At 40.5% G+C, this 19,017-nt stretch overlaps 1 protein-coding gene and 1 non-coding gene across 12 annotated transcripts in view; one reads left to right on the forward strand and one right to left on the reverse strand.

Moving 5' to 3' along the window:
* Positions 1–19,017, forward strand: part of Esr1 (estrogen receptor 1) — a 392,770-nt gene that overhangs the window by 177,824 nt on the left and 195,929 nt on the right.
* Positions 12,713–12,806, reverse strand: LOC120100474 (small nucleolar RNA SNORD88). Its single transcript, XR_005500214.1, has one exon. It is a non-coding gene; the product is annotated as a small nucleolar RNA SNORD88 (small nucleolar RNA).

Raw genomic sequence — 19,017 nt, forward strand, 5'->3', positions numbered from 1 at the left:
GGAATCCAATTCTTTAAGAATGTATGGGTGAGTGAATGGGTTACATTTGTAAATATGATCTGGGTGGTTAAAATGTAAATGTAATAATTTTAAATGTGTCTAGACATCTCTCTGGTATTTCACTAAGCAATGCACAAAAATATTCTCCTTATATTCCATGGAAGATAAATTATAGTTCATTAGGTGATCTGAATTTGTAATTATTTGTTCCTTTGACACCTTGGAGGTAGCAACAAGGGAATACATTTGAAAATAATTATGCTTGGATGTTCCTATTAAGCAGTGCTGTGTGGTGCAGTAAAATCACCGTGGAGATGGGTTCCTTCTGATTTCCAGCACCTGCAGCACTGTTTATGCTGTCTGAGCTGCTGTAGATCTGCCTCAGCCCCACTGTCTCTGTTCCAACTCCGCACTCTCCTTCCTCCTTCCTTCGTAACATTTATAACCACGAGCAACTTCCTGCTCATGTTCCTCAAACCCTCTTTCCCAGAGAGGACTAACTTGTCAAAGTAAGGAATTTATATTTTCCTGTTGTTTGACTGCAACAGATATTTATTGTCTGGCATTTCATAGCAATATCATGGGAAGTTTGAGGATGCATTATGTGCAATCTGATGAAGGATTCAGCTGGTCTTCGACTGAAGATTTTGATAAATCAGGCAAGATTTAAACTCAGCCTTGGGGATGGAGAAGACATACCTTATAGAAAGGTTAGGCCCGGCCCGCAGCAGCTCTCTGCTTCCAAACCCCGTGGGAGAGAGACCTCACCGCCTGATCAGGTGGGCACTCCTGAGGCTGCAGAGCGGAAGAGACCACCAACACTGCCCACCCCTGCCCACATCCCTGGCCCAAGAGGCAACTGTATAAGGCCTCTGGGTTCCCGTAGGGGAGGGCCCAGGAGCGGCAGGACCCCTGCGCATGAGACACCACCGGAACCTGAAGGAAACAGACAGGATAAACAGTTCTCTGCACCCAAATCCCGTGGGAGGGAGAGCTAAACCTTCAGAGAGGCAGACACGCCTGGGAAACCAGAAGAGACTGCACTCTGTGCACATCCAGACCCCAGAGGAAAACACCAAACGCCATCTGGAACCCTGGTGCACGGAGGCTCCCAGAAAGAGCGGCACAGATCTTCCCGGTTGCTGCCGCTGCGGAGAGGACTTAGGCAGTACCCCACGAGCAAACTTGAGCCTTGGAACCACAGGTAGGACCAACTTTTCCCCTGCAAGAAACCTGCCTGGTGAACTCAAGACACAGGCCCACAGGAACAGCTGAAGACCTGTAGAGAGGAAAAACTACACGCCCGAAAGCAGAACACTCTGTCCCCATAACTGGCTGAAAGAAAACAGGAAAACAGGTCTACAGCACTCCTGACACACAGGCTTATAGGACAGTCTAGCCACGGTCAGAAATAGCAGAACAAAGTAACACTAGAGATAATCTGATGGCGAGAGGCAAGCGCAGGAACCCAAGCAACAGAAACCAAGACTACATGGCATCATCGGAGCCCAATTCTCCCACCAAAGCAAACACGGAATATCCAAACACACCAGAAAAGCAAGATCTAGTTTCAAAATCATATTTGATCATGATGCTGGAGGACTTCAAGAAAGACATAAAGAACTCCCTTAGAGAACAAGTAGAAGCCTACAGAGAGGAATCACAAAAATCCCTGAAAGAATTCCAGGAAAACACAATCAAACAGTTGAAGGAATTAAAAATGGAAATAGAAGCAATCAAGAAAGAACACATGGAAACAACCCTGGACATAGAAAATCAAAAGAAAAGACAAGGAGCTGTAGATACAAGCTTCACCAACAGAATACAAGAGATGGAAGAGAGAATCTCGGGAGCAGAAGACTCCATAGAAATCATTGACTCAACTGTCAAAGATAATGTAAAGCAGAAAAAGCTACTGGTCCAAAACATACAGGAAATCCAGGACTCAATGAGAAGATCAAACCTAAGGATAATAGGTATAGAAGAGAGTGAAGACTCCCAGCTCAAAGGACCAGTAAATATCTTCAACAAAATCATAGAAGAAAACTTCCCTAACCTAAAAAAAGAGATACCCATAGGCATACAAGAAGCCTACAGAACTCCAAATAGATTGGACCAGAAAAGAAACACCTCCCATCACATAATTGTCAAAACACCAAACGCACAAAATAAAGAAAGAATATTAAAAGCAGTAAGGGAAAAAGGTCAAGTAACATATAAAGGCAGACCTATCAGAATCACACCAGACTTTTCGCCAGAAACTATGAAGGCCAGAAGATCCTGGACAGATGTCATACAGACCCTAAGAGAACACAAATGCCAGCCCAGGTTACTGTATCCTGCAAAACTCTCAATTAACATAGATGGAGAAACCAAGATATTCCATGACAAAACCAAATTTACACAATACCTTTCTACAAATCCAGCACTACAAAGGATAATAAAGGGTAAAGCCCAACATAAGGAGGCAAGCTATACCCTAGAAGAAGCAAGAAACTAATCGTCTTGGCAACAAAACAAAGAGAAGAAAAGCACACAAACATAACCTCACATCCAAATATGAATATAACAGGAAGCAATAATCACTATTCCTTAATATCTCTCAACATCAATGGCCTCAACTCCCCAATAAAAAGACATAGATTAACAAACTGGATACGCAATGAGGACCCTGCATTCTGCTGCCTACAGGAAACACACCTCAGAGACAAAGACAGACACTACCTCAGAGTGAAAGGCTGGAAAACAACTTTCCAAGCAAATGGTCAGAAGAAGCAAGCTGGAGTAGCCATTCTAATATCAAATAAAATCAATTTTCAATTAAAAGTCATCAAAAAAGATAAGGAAGGACACTTCATATTCATCAAAGGAAAAATCCACCAAGATGAACTCTCAATCCTCATCTTCGGTTGGTTTATATACAAGTGTGCAATTTCTAGGCTTGAAAGTAAAATGATGCTATCTGGTGCTGGATAGAGGAGCCTTATTTTTTATTATGGCAGCTTGCTATTTTTGTAACATGGTGATTTGGTTGAACACAATAAAGTACAGTAGTAACTGATCTCCCCTTCTTCCTGGATGAGTGAGAAGATGATTAAATGTTGATGTCAGCATCCTTGAGCATATTCAAATGAGCTTCTGCTTCTGTTGAAAAGGATGCTGTGTTTGATTGTGGTCCGAAGCTTTGAAGCATTACTTGGCATCTCCTTCCTTGGAGGTCTCACTGTTTAAACATAACAGATTTGATAGCTTGTTGGTAAGGTGAGGTCCAGCTTGTCTCCACTAGGTCATCTTCATGTGAATCCGGTGGTTATACGGTTTTGTTCTAGGGATATTTCATTTTTTTAATAACGGTTTTAGCTGACATTCATGGAGAGAATGAATCCTTAGAACTGTGCCACTAGTGAAAGGAAATCCTGTCTAGAGTATGTTTCTTTACAAAGCTGTGTCACACCATCCTTTGGGCCCTCTGCTGGAAAAGTAGAATCAAGTCTCAAATAATGCCTTTTAAATTGTATCCTCTAGTATTATAGATGTAGGACAGTACTGTATCATACCTCTGTGGATGTAAAATAGCTTGTACCTGCTTTATGATACGTAGTAGTGACCGTGCTTTATCAGAGCTGTTTTTAATGATGTTGCTCAGAATGTTTTCTTTCCAGATGATGATTGAGAAGCTAATTAAAAAAAAATGGTGCCAGGTACCACAAGAGTAACAGAACTGTGCTGTTTTCTTGGGTTTTGTTTTTTTACTTTTTTTTTTTAATGGAGTGTGCTGGATGTCTCTACAGTTTTGTTCAGATGACTGCAGAACCTGGAAAAGCTGTTGCTGCTGTTGATGCATAACACACTGCTATTATTGGTCTTTTTATATAAATATAAATATATATATACAGATATATAATTTGAATTTTTTTGAAACTTTAGCTGTGCTGTCAACTTTGGAAAAAAGTATCCCCGTTTACTGTGTTGAGTTGGCACTGTACAGAAATTAACAGCCATATTGGTCTAGAAATGTTGAACTTAAGTTTTTTCCATTTGTACAGGGGTAACACACTGTATTAAATATGTAAGGTCTTAAAAAAAAAAAGAAAGGTTAGGAGTTCAGAGTCGGGGTGAGAACACTGCTCTAGAATAAACTAGAAAAGACTCTGGAAGAGATAGTTGCTCAACTGCCATCTGTCCAAAGCACATCAAAAGCATCTCTTTCATTGCTAACATCCTGGATTTTGTTTTTAGTTATTACTTGCCTAGTTCTGCATGGTCTGTGTAGTGCACACAGCATTAGCTAGCATGTTAGAACACTGAATGCTTTAAAACTACTTGTTACATAACTCTAACACAGTCCAGCTGTACCACTCTCACTGGCAGGAGCAAGAAGTCTCTTATGACAAATCCAGGATTTGGCTGGTGCTGCCTTTCTGGGCTGTGTGTACGATATACTATCTCAATTTAGTTTTAAAGCATAACATGGGAATAACAATAAAATATTAAGATATTCCTTCCACTGTAGTAATAGATAATGTAGCGATGGTAGAAAGGAAAGCACTGTGTTCTATTATAAAATAGTGAAAAGCAGTTGGTTCCAAGTAAAGAGTTGTTTGGGTAATTATAACTTAGAATCTGTGACTTTTATGTTTACGATATTCTTGATTTTTTCCTTAGTTATTTATGGATGGTGATTAAGGATGTGTTTGTTTTATTGACTTAAAATTATGTGTTTTGATGTGTGTGTGTGTGTGTGTGTGTGTGTGTGTGTGTGTGTGTGTGTGAATGTGTATGTGTGTGTCTGGGTGCCTGGGTGTGTGTGTCTGATTGAGTGCAGGTGACCACAGAGGTCACCAAAAGGCATTGGATCTCCTGGAACTGGAATGACTGTGAACCACCCAATGTGGGTGCTGGGGCTCAAACTTGGATTCTCTATATAACCACTAAGCCATCTCTCCACCCCAGTAATGTTTTGAACATTTGCTAGAGACTTTAGTTCCAAGAGATGTTACACTTCCATGCAGCAAGAGCCATTAGAAGAATGGTTAATGTAGTTACCCCATTTAATTCCTAAAATTGTGACAGTGATAACTCGTTTCAGAGAAGGTAGAAATTGATAAGTTCTCATCAATTGTATTACAGAGTGTTTGAAAGATTCCTCTTCTTTCTCCCCAAATTCTTTCAAATACTTTCCTTATGGTTGGCACTTCCAACCAAATGCTGTACATATAGGAGTCAGAAGAAACATGTGACTCTAGACCCTGTCAATGGGCTCCTTTGTTGTTTGTTGACTGTGTGTGTCTTGACTGTAAATCCATGGGGGGAGCTGAGACAGTGAGATGGATGTTAGGAAATCTTTGGCTACCAAGTGCCTTTCCTTTTTCCCTACTTTCACTCCCATATCTCTTTATCAAATCAAATCAGTATGCTATAGCCATGTGCCTTGATTTGAATTCCATTTTTCTGAGAAATAAAAATGCTGTTAAGGGCTCTACATGACAGCTATTGCTGATGAAATGCTGCATGGGGGCTGCTTTTTCTGAACAGAATGCAAGAGAAAGATTTGTATCAAATAATTTTTTATAAACTAATTCCTTTTATGTGTATGTGTATATACTAGTGCACATATTGGTATATTTGTTCTATATATTCATGTCTATGTACATTTTCTCTCTCTATATATGTATCTCCTATATCATTTATCAATCTATTAATATCTATCTATCATCCATCTATCTATCTCCTATCTCTATCATCTTTATCATCTATCATATATCCATCCATCACCTACCTATCATATCTATCATCTATCCATCTATCATCTATCTATCATCATTGTCTGTCTGTCTATCTATCTATCTATCTATCTATCTATCTATCTATCTATCTATCTATCTATCTATCTATCATCTATGCATGTACTCATTATGTATCCCTCTACACCTACCTACCCATTTATCTAAAGTATGCGTGATATTTGGACATGTGTCCTTTAACATATAAGTAGCAACTACCTATGAATTACAGGATCATGGATAACCTTTGATTTTTATTCATTGGCATTGTTATCTTCTCCATAAGCATCCATTCCTCACAGAATAAAACATCACTTCCACATGTGCTGTGCAGCTGATCAGGTGATTTAACACCAGCATGTTGAGGGCTGTTCTAACCTTGTATCCCACAAGTCTCCACTCTTTACTTTGAAAGTTTCTTAGTTTGTCTGCAAGATGCAAGTTTGCACTAAAATGCAACTTTCACTTCATTAGTTGTGAGTCAATGTGGAATTGTATTGAGAAGACATTTGGTAGGCAGCTCCAGGAGGCTATTATTACTCTGGGATACTGAGAAATCCTAGTGGAGGAGGTGAAGGACTTTGTTAATAAACCTATGAGGAGTCACAGTAGTTAAAGCTGCAGTATTGGCCAACAAGATGTCATTTTAGTCAATTACCCAAATTGTGATATTGACTCTAAGTATGCATTCTCATTTGGGAAAAGAAAGCCAGCTTTCTGCAAGGGATCTGGGTTGCTATCAGTGTGATTTTGGTCACATACCTGCTTGTGCATATCAGAGTGTGCATGAAGTAGATATATGTGTTCATTGGCCCAAAGACAATGCATGATCCTTGCCTCCCTTCCTCTGATTCCACATGTCAATGTTACCAAAGCAACTTATGAATAAACTCTTTAGCTCTTTCCACCCTCACTTCTTCATTTGGAATAGTATAACTTTTGTTCTAAAAGCAGTTAGTAAAAGGGTGTGAAAGTTATCTTGAGTATCTGCAAAAGTGGAACTCAAAGAGCTACGTATATCAACTTTAATGAATCGGTTGATGCAATGACAATCCTTTGTAGCCTTTTCCTTCTGGTCCTTCTCTTCCCTGTCTCTTCTTCTCCTTCTCTTTCTCTCTCTCCTTCTTCCTCTTCCTCTTCCTCTCCCCTCCCCTCCTCCTCCCCTCCTCCTCCCCTCCTTCTCCTCCTCTCCCTCTTCTTCCTCTTCTTCATTTTCTTCTTCTCCTTCTCCTCCTCCTCCTCTTCCTCCTCCTCCTCCTCCTCCTCCTCCTCCTCCTCCTCCTCTTCCTCCTCCTCCTCCTCCTCTTCCTCCTCCTCCTCTTCTTCCTCCTCCTCCTTCTCTTCCTTTTCCTCCTTCTCTACTGAAAATAAATCCAGTTATATTCAAATTTCACTTGTGTTATTTCCCCCTCAGCTGATCAGCTGGGGTTACATCTGAAGCTCCATAGAGTCTGACCTGAGCACTGGTGACTCCTGGTCACTCTAGGGTACCTAGAGATATAGAAAGGTACCTTCTTTATGATAATGTGCCTTTAAAATGACCTGCTCTTTTCTTGCCTAAGAGCAGAAATAAAGTATTATGTTGCAGTAATGCAAGTTTTGGGAGTGTCTTTGTGACTTTCTTTTAGAGATATTCAATTTTCTACATGATTCACAGTGCTAGGCCTCTTCTACTTAAGTGTAGGTTCTGAGGCCATACAGGCTTTGTTAAACAACTTTCAGTTTAAGACCTTTTCAAAGGAGATCTTTAAAAATAATAATGATACTAGCAATTCTACTACTGAGTTTCTTTGCTCTTGTGTTTGCCTTGCCTCTGGCGAAATGTGTTTAGGATAAAAACTCACTGAGATAAACAAAGTGAAAGGTACAGAAAACTAGTGGACTATGGGAGGCCAGAAAGGTGTCATGGGATACAGAGGTGGTGGGTGGTATGGCCAGACCCTTTTCTTGCAGAAATAAACTTGGCATTTCTAAAGGAGGGACACAGAGCCTAGGAGACAGAAGTCACATCTAATTTCCAGGAGACATAGGTTTAATGACATGCTAGAGATATTTCTGGGGTGTCAAGTCAGGAAAACTAGAAGAACCAGAAAGCTGACACTTAAAGCATTCTAATTATGATACATTAGAGGATAGTTCAGGAGGGAAACAGGCTTGTGTTCAAACCTGCCAATCTGCATTCAATGGTAAAGGAGAGAACCAACTCCTGATTTCTGTGGTTACTGCATCTTCCATACTCCCAACTCAAGATTCAGAGCTTGACGACGAGAATTGAGGACGAGCAAGACAAGTGGTGTCTGTCTTTCTGGGTCTGTGCTAGCACAAAGTATAATATTTTCTATTTCCACCCACTAACCTGCAAGATTCATTTTTTTCTTTAGAGCTGAATATTTTCTTTATAATATCTGTACCTCATCTTCATTATCAATTCGTCATGTGGAGAATATTTAGGTTGTTTTGATTTCCTAGTTATTGTGAATGGAGTGCAGAAGAACAAGGCTGAGCAGATACCTGTGGAGTAGGCTATCGGCTCCTCCGGGTAGCCAGTCCTATGGATACTGAATCCTTTGGGCATACATCAAAGAGTAGTTTAACTAGATCACATGGTGGACTTATATTTGGTTTTTGGGGGGTTGCACATATTGGCTTCCAGAGTGGCTGCAACCAGTTTGTGACAATGTAGGAAGATTCCCCTTTCCCCACACCTCCTGCAGCATTTGTCTTTGTTTTGTTGATTTTAACCATTCTGATGAGGGTAAGATTACATCTCAAGGTTGTCTTAATCTGCATTTCTCTGATTTCTAATGGGTGATACATATTGTTGAGGTATTTCATAGCCATTTTTACTTCTTTTTCTATTGAGAATTCTCTGTTTAGATCCATTCTCATTTTTAAGTGTGCACTTTGTTTTCTTGATGCTTTTTTTGAGTTCTTCATATATTCTGGACACTAATCCTCTGTTAGAAATCTAAATAGCAAACACTCTCACTTTGTGAGCCTCCTCCTCATTCAATTTTAGCTGTGCCAAAGACTTCATTTTCAATTGTTAGCCTCAACTCCCAGGCAGTTGGAGTCCTGTTCAGAGAGCCCTTTTCCACACCTGTATTTCGTGTGCCACTGCCTACGGTTTTTTAATTTGTTTCCTGGGAGTTTTATAATTTCTGGTTTCAAACAAGTTTTTTTTTTTGGAGGCGGGGACAATTGTTTTCATTCTAAGGCCAGATGTGAACTGTTAGTTCAGTTTAGGTTGTTTTGAGAGAGACAGCTGTATGTCTCAGGCAGTTTATATAGGTACACCAAAAGTCTCGGCTATTTAAAAGGTGTTTGGATACAGTTTGTGATATTTTGAGACTGGCTGTTCTTCTTATAGTTTTTGCTGGTTTTGTTAGGCATTAGCAGAATTTCCAGTTCTGAAAGTAACATTATACTGATTGGCTGATTGTGGTAGGTTTCTTTGTCTTTTTGTTTTTGTTTTTTCTTTGATAGGATGAAGAGTTTTGGCACAATTTATACATGACTGTACAAATAATACTCTACGAGGAATAATGATCAAAAGACAATTAATTAAGGGCAAAACCACTATTTTATTACTAATTATGATATTTTATTACTAATGATAGGTTATAATAGACTGGTTTGAGGGTATTTTCTTCCATATACTGTTCTAACAAATTTGAGCTGTGCTGGTCTGGAGATTTTGTGCCTAATAATCCGAATGTTAGGGAGCATTTAATGAATACTTGTCCAGCCCAAGTCTGTATGTTATGCATCATCTCATTTAATTCTCCCCAAATTTATGGTAAATCGGCACTCTGATTTATTCATATTTTACAGATGAGAAAACTAAGGTATAGGAGAAAGAAAGCCAATATAGAAGCCAATTAGTTTGACTACAGAACCTGACACTTAGCATCAGGATCTATCTCTTCCCCCGGGGAATGGATATTTCTAAAAAGGATATTACAAGTGAAGAGGACCACTAGGCTTTAGCTGGCTCTGTGTTCCCATAGGCTAATGGACAGCACAAGAGGACACAGAGCTGTTTGTGATCATTCTGATTGCTGAGGCTGTTACTAGTCAATGAGCTGAGTCTAGGATGCTCTGATGTGCCTTCTGCTATCTTGCCCAGTGTATAGCGAAGGTGAAGGATGCTCTATCCTCTGCAGAGAGGAGATACAAACCCCCAAGAGATGGACAGTGGGTCATCTTAAAGCAACAGGCAAGCTGGCAGACTTGGAAAGGCAGTAGGTGAGGAACTACTGCCACAGTTGTACTTGGAGGACTTTGGGACCCACTGGTCCTAGGCAGCTTGGAAGCTCTGCCTGACTTCGGTATCTGAAGAGACAAAAGCACAACCCACACTTTCTCCTGTTCTGTGGGAAGACACAGTGGCTTCTTCTTGCTTACCAAGGTTCTGATGGTGAAGTTCGTTGCTTATCCATGGGTGGGAGAGCAGAGGGATGAGAACAAAGAACTGAAAAAGAAATGGAAGCGATTGATGCTGGCTTAGTTTTGCTCTGAAAGAAAAATGTTCACAGACTCTTTGGTTTTGTTGATCATTTAAAAAAAGCATCAAAAAATATAGAGGATAAAAGTCAAGCAACACAACATGGTGTTTGATGAAGAATGAAGTTTTCTTTTTGTTTCATATTAAACCCCACTGTACCCCTCTTAATATGTAAGTTCTTTCTAACAAATATTTCATACACACACACAAATATATATACATATATATGTATATATATATGCAGTTTTCTCTCATCACTTTTTAATGTGTCTATAGAGATTCATGGTATAGAATATTCTATAGCATTTACATACACTGTCTCTCTGGTCATATGACAGTCACTGGCAGAGACATAAAGCACCCCAAAGGAGGAGTCACCTAGTTTGGTGTCTGCTGGGAATCACACACAACCTGAAACCCAGGCCTAAGTCTATTATTCCTAACACTGTTAACATTTCCTAAATATACCCATACCCCGCAGTTTGACGCAGCAACCACAACTTTCTGGAAGCAGTAAGAACATCACTCAATTGGAACATTATTGAGTTAGGCAGCAAAGCCATATGGACCTCAGGAGCATACAAAAGTCCGTGGGGCTGGAGCTTAGCACTGGAGGGCTCCTAGTCATAGACACATTCACATATTTCCTTCTGTGGATGAAGTGAAGGCACTGCATTTGAGTAGTATGTGTAGGCCACATAGTAGGACCATTTTCCTTCTTGAGAGGAGTTTCTGAAAGAGGTAGAGAAGTAGTTTCTAGATCAGTGGTTCTCAACTACCCTTTAATATAGCTCTTCATGCTCCCCAATCATAAAATTAAATTCATAACTGTAAATATGCTACTGTTATGAACTGTAATGCATTTTTATAATTCTGATCAGTAGGATATATAATATGTAACCCCCCCCCCAAGGGGGGTCATGACCCAAGGTGGAGAACCACTGCTCTAGATTGACAGAGAATAGAAGATTCTAGACTGAGCACCCAAATATCTCTGAGAAAGGACAACGCTTTCCCAGTGGTGTGATGACCTGTGACGATGCTCTCAGGAAGAAGTGTGAGCACACTGACTTGGGTGGTCTGGATGCCCGGGAGGCTATGTTCAATGACAATTCTGCTTTTGCTGGGTGACCATTAGGTGCTTAATTCACTCTTTTTTTTTTTTTTTTGGTTCTTTTTTTCGGAGCTGGGGACCGAACCCAGGGCCTTGCGCTTCCTAGGTAAGCGCTCTACCACTGAGCTAAATCCCCAGCCCCCTTAATTCACTCTTTACCAGGCTACAGGGCAGCTGCAACATACCTCACAGAAATTGTCCCCAAGCTTGAGGACTATGAAGTGTATGGGACTATGCACACCACCTTGGGTGAAATTTACATGCCAATCAATCCATGTTTCTTCAAGCATCCTTTAACTGTTCAGTGGCCACACGAGGAAGGAAAACTTTGTACCCATTGGCCACATTTGTTATTTCTTCTTCTTCTTTACTCTCTTGAAATTACCTGTAGAATTAAAGCATTATTTATGAGAAAGGATGTTTTTGCCATTTGCAAGACCATGGGGGAAATCTTGAGGCTATCTTTTCTAAGTGTCAAAGAAAGAAAAATGGCCATCATGAAAACTCACGTTGATTTACTCCCAGTAGTCAGAAGCAATTGTTGGGGTTGATAAGGTAAATTAGCTGCTGTCCTTATTTTTTGAAGAGATTTCAGTCAAGTTAAGAAAATCAGAAATGTCTGCACTCTTGCTACAGATGTGCTAGGGAAACCACTATTTGTGGAGTCTTAAATGCCTGTCTTTTCTGTCTTTACTTTTCATCAGAATGTCTAGGCAGAGTTTTGCCTATAGAAGAACTTGGGAGAGACTCCCAAAGACAGGTGAAGTTCTTAGGAGTTAAAGGAAGAAAGAAAGAAAGAGAGAGAGAGAGAGGGGGGGGGGAGGGAGGGAGGGAGGGAGGGAGGGAAGAAAAGAAAAGACCTCCATATCTCCATACTCTGCACCAATCTGATCTCAGTCAACAATCTCTTCCTCTCCCCCTAGAGCATCAAAATGACCCTGAGCTGGAGTATGCTTATCCTTGACTGTGTGAGACCAGGCCACTTGGCAGAGCCCTGCTCCGGGTCTCTGGGTTTTATTTATCCTGTCTCTCAGATTGCAAGAACATTTTCTTTTCCTGGTTTCTCAGGATGAGAACACTTTGAAATTCTTTCTACCAGTTCTGGCTATCAGGGTTTTATCTTTAAAGGAGTTGATGTGGTAAGAAAGCTTGGAGAACTTTCTGGAAGCAAAGAATACAAAGGAGAAAGACCAGGAGGTTAGGAGAAATGCTACCTACCTTTGGATTAGTCACCCCCCATTGTTACACCATCGGCCTTTGTTTGATTCTTATCTAGTGCTTCATCTTCTTCTTTGCTCTCCCCACCCCCCAGTCCTCCAGTCATTCTGGAATCAAAGTTCTTGGGGCAAGGCACCATGTCCTCAGGGTGGTCAAAACCCTGTGCTGGACATTATAAGAGTAGGAGCAGCCATTTCAGAAGGTCCTATTCTGGGCTGCACACCAGCATTTACTTGTGTGTGGAGCTAGGAGAGGCATTGCTGAAAGCGACTCTGTCTCTGGGGTGCTGTGGTAAGGTGATGGCCACTGATCCATCCATCCTGCTTTATCGCAGCTGTTGGCTTGATTCCGTGCCAGGCACTTGAAACAACCGTGGCTTTGCAGATGAACTACAGAGATCGGACCCAAAGGTATCACGTCAACATTTTCAGTCAATTGGGGTCTTGTAAGGACAGAGAGAATTTCTTCTGACTTCATTTTTATGAAGAAAAGGAAACTTTCCAGGGCTGTTGTCTTTCCTAGAATTCCTTCTTTCAAAACATCTTTGGGGAATATAATTGGATATTAGTAATTCTTTCTGGTTCACTTAAAAAATAAAAGCAACATGCAATTTGGAGGTGGGTGTTATTTTTGATGAGATTAATTAGAAATGTCTCGTGTGAAAATAGAATTTGGGATTCATGATTAAGCATCCTTTTTTTGTTGTTGTTTTTTGTTTTGTTTTGTTTTTGGTTTTTTTGTCACTGCATGCTGCTACATACAGATGTGGTTGTGAAATAGTTCAAATAAGGGCCCACTGAATGTCCTCACTGGACTTTTAGGAATGTGCTCATCGAGACAGCCAAATTTTATTTCACTTGGTTTGGCTCATTACATTGGCTGGGAATCAGAAAATATTCATTTTAATATCTGAGTGGAAATTTATTTACAAACACGCTGCTGCAGTTAATTCTTTCTAAGGGCTTAAAAGTTTTTGTTTAATTTCTTCAAAATTTTGCTTTCTAGTCTTTCTTTCCATCCTTAGCTTGCACCAGAATACGTTGAAGATGTTTTTAGAATAATAACAATAAAAAAAACCCATGCCCTGTTGCACAGATAAATGTAATCTTTAATCTGGTTATCTTTCCTGTTTGGTGGGAACAAAAGTGTTAGGAATCAGTCTGGAGATGATTACACTGCTGATCTGAAATGATTTTATTTAACTGTGGTATTATTAAGCATAATTTGATGCTTAAGTATTCTGAGTTAATATTGAGTCTTTTCTTCTTAGCCAATCATAGCAGAATTCTAAAAAACCAAAACCAAAAACAAAGACCTACGAATGAGACAGATCTGCATTTTAATGATGGTTCTACCCTCCACCAGCCAAGAGACCTTGAACAAGTTAGTCAGCTCCCTGGAGCCTCAGGTTCTGACTCTGTAACTGGAGCAAGCTAACTCATTGTGATATTGAGATGAGACAGAGCTGAACCCACCAAGCACATCACCTTGTTTATGAGAAGTTCATGGTGCTAGTCCTTGGCCACAGGGATTGTCACACAGGAGCAAATCAGAATAGGATCGATCAATTCAACTTTGATTAATTTTTCTGTTTTCTCACATAGATACTTATGACAGTTCTAAGTTCATTTCACAAAACCATACACAACAAAAATGTACTAGGTCAGTCATGGAAAGTGTGTAGTTCAGTGGAATTAGGTTCATTTATGTTTTATGAGCAGAAGCTGTCTTAGAAGATTGAAACTGTGCCTTTAAAGCAATAATTCCCCTGCTTTCTGTGCATCTTGATAGTCCTCCTCCATCACTATAGTGAGTCTCTGTGAGTGTGACTGTTTTAGTACTTCATGTACCCAGAGTCACACTTAGCGTTATGCTTTCCAGATTCAATCATGTTGTATTATACATTGGAATTTTGATGTTTTTAGAAGCTTAATGTTAATTCTGTTGTATTTATATACCACCTTTTGTGTGTTTATTTAAGTCACTAGACCCTGAGTTATCTCTGCCTTTTGGCTATTATGAGTAATGTTGCTTTGACTGTTGATATCTATCTATCTATCTATCTATCTATCTATCTATCTATCTATCTATCTATCTATCTATACATATATGTATGCGTGCTTGAATTCCTATCATATATATATATATATATGATAGAGTCTAGGACATTTATCTATCTATCTATACATATATTTATGCGTGCTTGAATTCCTATCATATATATATGTATATATATATATACACACATATATATATATATATATGATAGAGTCTAGGACATTGTTCTAGATTCAATTCTGTAGCTGTGATAAAACACTGACCAAAAGCAACTGCAGGCAGTAAAGGATTTATTTTGTCTAATGGGTTACATCATGAGTGAGAGATGTCAGGGCAAGGACTCATGCAGTAATTGGAAGCAGAAACCACTGCTTGCTGACTTGCTAAAAGGCTTATATTTAGTTAGATTTTTCAGGACATTGGAGCCCAGGGAATGGTGCTGCCTATAGTGGGCTGGGCTCTCTTTTATCAATTAACAATATACCCCCTCCCCAACAGATGTGCCCACAGGCCAATCTGATCTTGTTAATCCCTCAACCTTATTGAGTACGAACCTGAAAGGGGGATTACTAAGTATTTTACCTCCAATTTCATTTTGTCTTTATTCTAGTATTTCATTTACAACTATCTCCTTGACAGCTGGTTGATGTCTTAATGAACTCTCCATATTCAGAGTTGTTCTACACACTGAACTCTCCCAACATGTTTAGAATTGTTCTACACCCCCTCTTTCCACCATCCCTCATATATCAGATCCTCCTCCTGATTAGCAGTAAGGATAATATTTAGGACATCCTGGAACCTTTCACTTCCTCCTCCTCCTCCTCTTCTCTCTCCTCCTCCTCTTCCTCCTTCTCCTCTTCCTCCTCCTCCTCTTCCTCCTCCTCTACTCCTCCTGCCCCAGGTATTTGGAAATCAATTTAAATCTTAGCATCTTTAGCTTTATGTACTTTACTACTTACAGATGATTAATATCTATTTTGATACAAATTCTTCTCAGGCATAATTATGAATACTTCTAATCTTTCATTTTTTTAATGTCAGTCATTCCCACACTCCTACATTCACTTAAAATTCTTTTGAACTCTCCCCACCTTATCAAATTCCTTGACAGTCTACAGTTTCTTCTGTTGGTGGTCCCAGCAGTACTGTTTGAGAACCTGGTTCTCAATTTTTCCTGGCCTCTCTCATAGCATTTTTTGCCTTTGGTACAAACTGATTGATGTATGTGAAACTCCCAGGATGAAGCTCCACTTAATGGGCAGGCGTAGACTAAGGAATTCTCCATTTCCTTAAGGATGTAAGGAAGGGTAATATACACGATTTTATGTAAATCATACCCAGATACCTGGCCCATGCCTCTCATCCAAATAATGTAAGTTCTTTTCTTACTCCAGTGTCCAATATAAGTTTTGATACATCTTGCATATTTTCAAAGTACAGGCAATGAGTGACATCCGTTTGGCTATGTTAGTACCCTGTTGTACTTTCTTATGCATAAGCATCCTTGATCTCAGAGCCCTCATTGGTCAGATAATTACTGAGAACCCTACCATAATTGCCAGCAGGAAATTAGATACTGTTCTTGAACAAAGAGCTTGTTGAACAAGTTGAGCCTTTGGTATATGAAGGTTGCTGGGATGGGTGAGTTCAGTCTCTAATGGGAGGGAGAGCTTGATTCAAAATTCATCTGTTTGATGGGTGGTTTTAAGCAGCTTTAACACCTTTATCACAATCCTACAACTGTAAAATGTGGATTACTATAATTCCTTTTTCATAAAGTCGACAGGGAATTGAATCAAGCCATCCATGTGTTAGGTAGCACTTGGAACATCACATTCAGAATGGAAGTTTGTTATCACGGAAAGAATGATCAAGTGAGCTTTCTGAAATGATCTCCACACTCCACTGGTTGAGCTCAAGGGAGATGAACTTGTAGGGAGACCACTGTCTTTCTGGGAAGCTGCTACTCACCTCTGACTGGCACCTAGTTTGTGTAGTAGACCTTTGAAAATCTGCCCACGGGTTCTATGATTTTTCTCAAAACAACCTCAAACCATGATTTCTCAGAGCTGTGTCTTGACATGTTTCCATACCGTATGACCCGAAGAATAACAAAGAAGCTCCCTCTCACTCATGCTAAATTTGGCAATGGTGTGCAAAAGCTTATGTATTCACATTGGATGATGAGTTTTGATTCTTTTTCAATCCAGAAATGTGCAATTTGACTCTGGCTATGATGACTGGCAATAGCAGTGATCACCACTTCAGGTAACCACAATGGTAAAAGTCAGTATTATAGAGGCAGGGTTCTTGGCAGCTCTGATGCATTAAGTACAGTTTTGATTTGTGATGTTTAATATGTGACAGGTTTATCACGATGTAAGTCTGCCATGTCATAGGGTATCTGCATAGCCCTTTACTAATGAATTAAAATGTCAATTCTCTCTTGACTTGCTGTCTGCGGGATCTAAATGTACACCTAATGTAAATCCACAGAGGATTTAAAGCTGTATTTAACACTCTGCAAATATATGCTGATACTTACAGAAATAAATCCAGATTTCATTTTTATTTGGCATTTAAAACTATTTAGGCACAACTCCTGGATGCTTCAAATTCTAATGAACTCTTGTTAATTTTATGGACAATTTTGGTAAGGGTTTCTAATAAAAAGGAAGGTGAATGTAGCTGGAGTACGTAGGTGTTACCTTAATACATTTATCGGTAAGATATATAGTTCAGCAGTTACGAGCATTGGTGGCTCTCCCAGAACACCCAGGTTCACTTCCCAGTTCCCACATGGCAGCTTTTAGCTGTCTGTAACTTTAGTTCTAGGGGATCTTGCACCCTCACCTAGGCATATATTCAGGCAAAAGTCCAATGCATATAAAATAAGAACAAATAAAGCATTTTAGGGACTGGAGAGATGGCTCAGTGGTTAAGAGCTCTGGCTACACCACCAGAGGACAGGTTCTATTCCCAGTACCCATATAATGGCCTACAACCACTTGTAAATCCAGTCCCAGGAGCTACAACCTCTTTTTTTTGACTTCCACATGGACCAGACATGCATGTGGGGCACATGTGTACATTCAAGCAAAGCACTCATACACAAGATCAAATTTTAAAAGTTAAAAAAGAGAGACTGAAATGACGTGAAATAAATAAGAATGGCATGTTATTTGTGGGCCAAGAAGATGGCTCAGTGAGTTAAAGCACTTACTGCTTAAGTCCAAGGATCAGAGTTCAAGCCCCACCATCCGCAGAAATACAGTCACTGTCTGGCATTGGAGATCGCAGGACTCCTAGGAGAGATGGGAGGGAAGGACAAAATAATTACCCAGAAGCTCATGGACACCCTGGCCTGGAGGGCACATAGTGAAGAGATCCTGCCTCAACTGGAAGGAGAGAATTCACTCAAGTTGTGCCTTGGTGTCCACATGTTCACTGTGTGTGTGTAAAAAGTAATAACGTATCAAATAGTTTTAAAAGTGATTTTTGGTCTTCTCTAGTGAGGCCATTGGGCAAGATAGGTTACAACTGGCTTTTATTCGAGGTGTGCGTGTTAAACACCTCAGATTTCATTGATCCTTGCGAATTCGCTTTGACGTCCATGACTTCAAGTGTGATGAGTGTGCTAAGTGCTCATTTGTTGCCCCATTCTGTTCAGCGTGCTTGCAGTAGGAAATGTCTGCGGAAGGCTCAGACACTTGAACAGTTGGTGGCGCTGTTTGGGGAGAGATGCAGCCTTGTTGGAGGAAGTTATGTCACTGGGGGAGGGCTTTGGGGCCTTGTAGCCCTGCCCACCTCCATTCGCTTGCTCTGCTTCAAACTTGTAGGTGAAGACGTGCTCTCTCAGCATCTTCCTCTAGCTGTCAGCTGCCGTGTTCCACCTCCCCTCACTACCATGCCATCCTCTCTCTCTCTCTCTCTCTCTCTCTCTCTCTCTCTCTCTCTCCCTCCCTCCCTCCCTCCCTCCCTCTCTCTCTCTCTCTCTCTCTCTCTCTCTCTCTCTCTCTCTCCCCCCCTCCGTCCCGTCCCTCGCCCTGTCCCCATTTTTCCTGCTCCTCCCTTCCCTAGCCCTCTCCTTCTCTTTTCTCTCTCCTCCCTCTCCTCTCCTCCTTTCCTCTCCTTTCCCCCTCCTTTCCCCATCTCCCTTTTCTCCCTTCCTTCCCCTCCTTTCTCCCATTCCTCTTGTCCCTCCTTTCCCCTCTCCTTCTCCTTCCCCTCTCCTTCTCCTTCCCCTCCTTTCTCCCATCTCCTCTCCTTTCCCTACCTTCCTCCTCCCTTCCCCTCCTCCTCCTTCTCTCCATCTCTTTCCTCCCCTTCATCTC

Source organism: Rattus norvegicus, chromosome 1, assembly GCF_036323735.1.
Source record: "Rattus norvegicus strain BN/NHsdMcwi chromosome 1, GRCr8, whole genome shotgun sequence".
Taxonomy (NCBI): domain Eukaryota; kingdom Metazoa; phylum Chordata; class Mammalia; order Rodentia; family Muridae; genus Rattus; species Rattus norvegicus.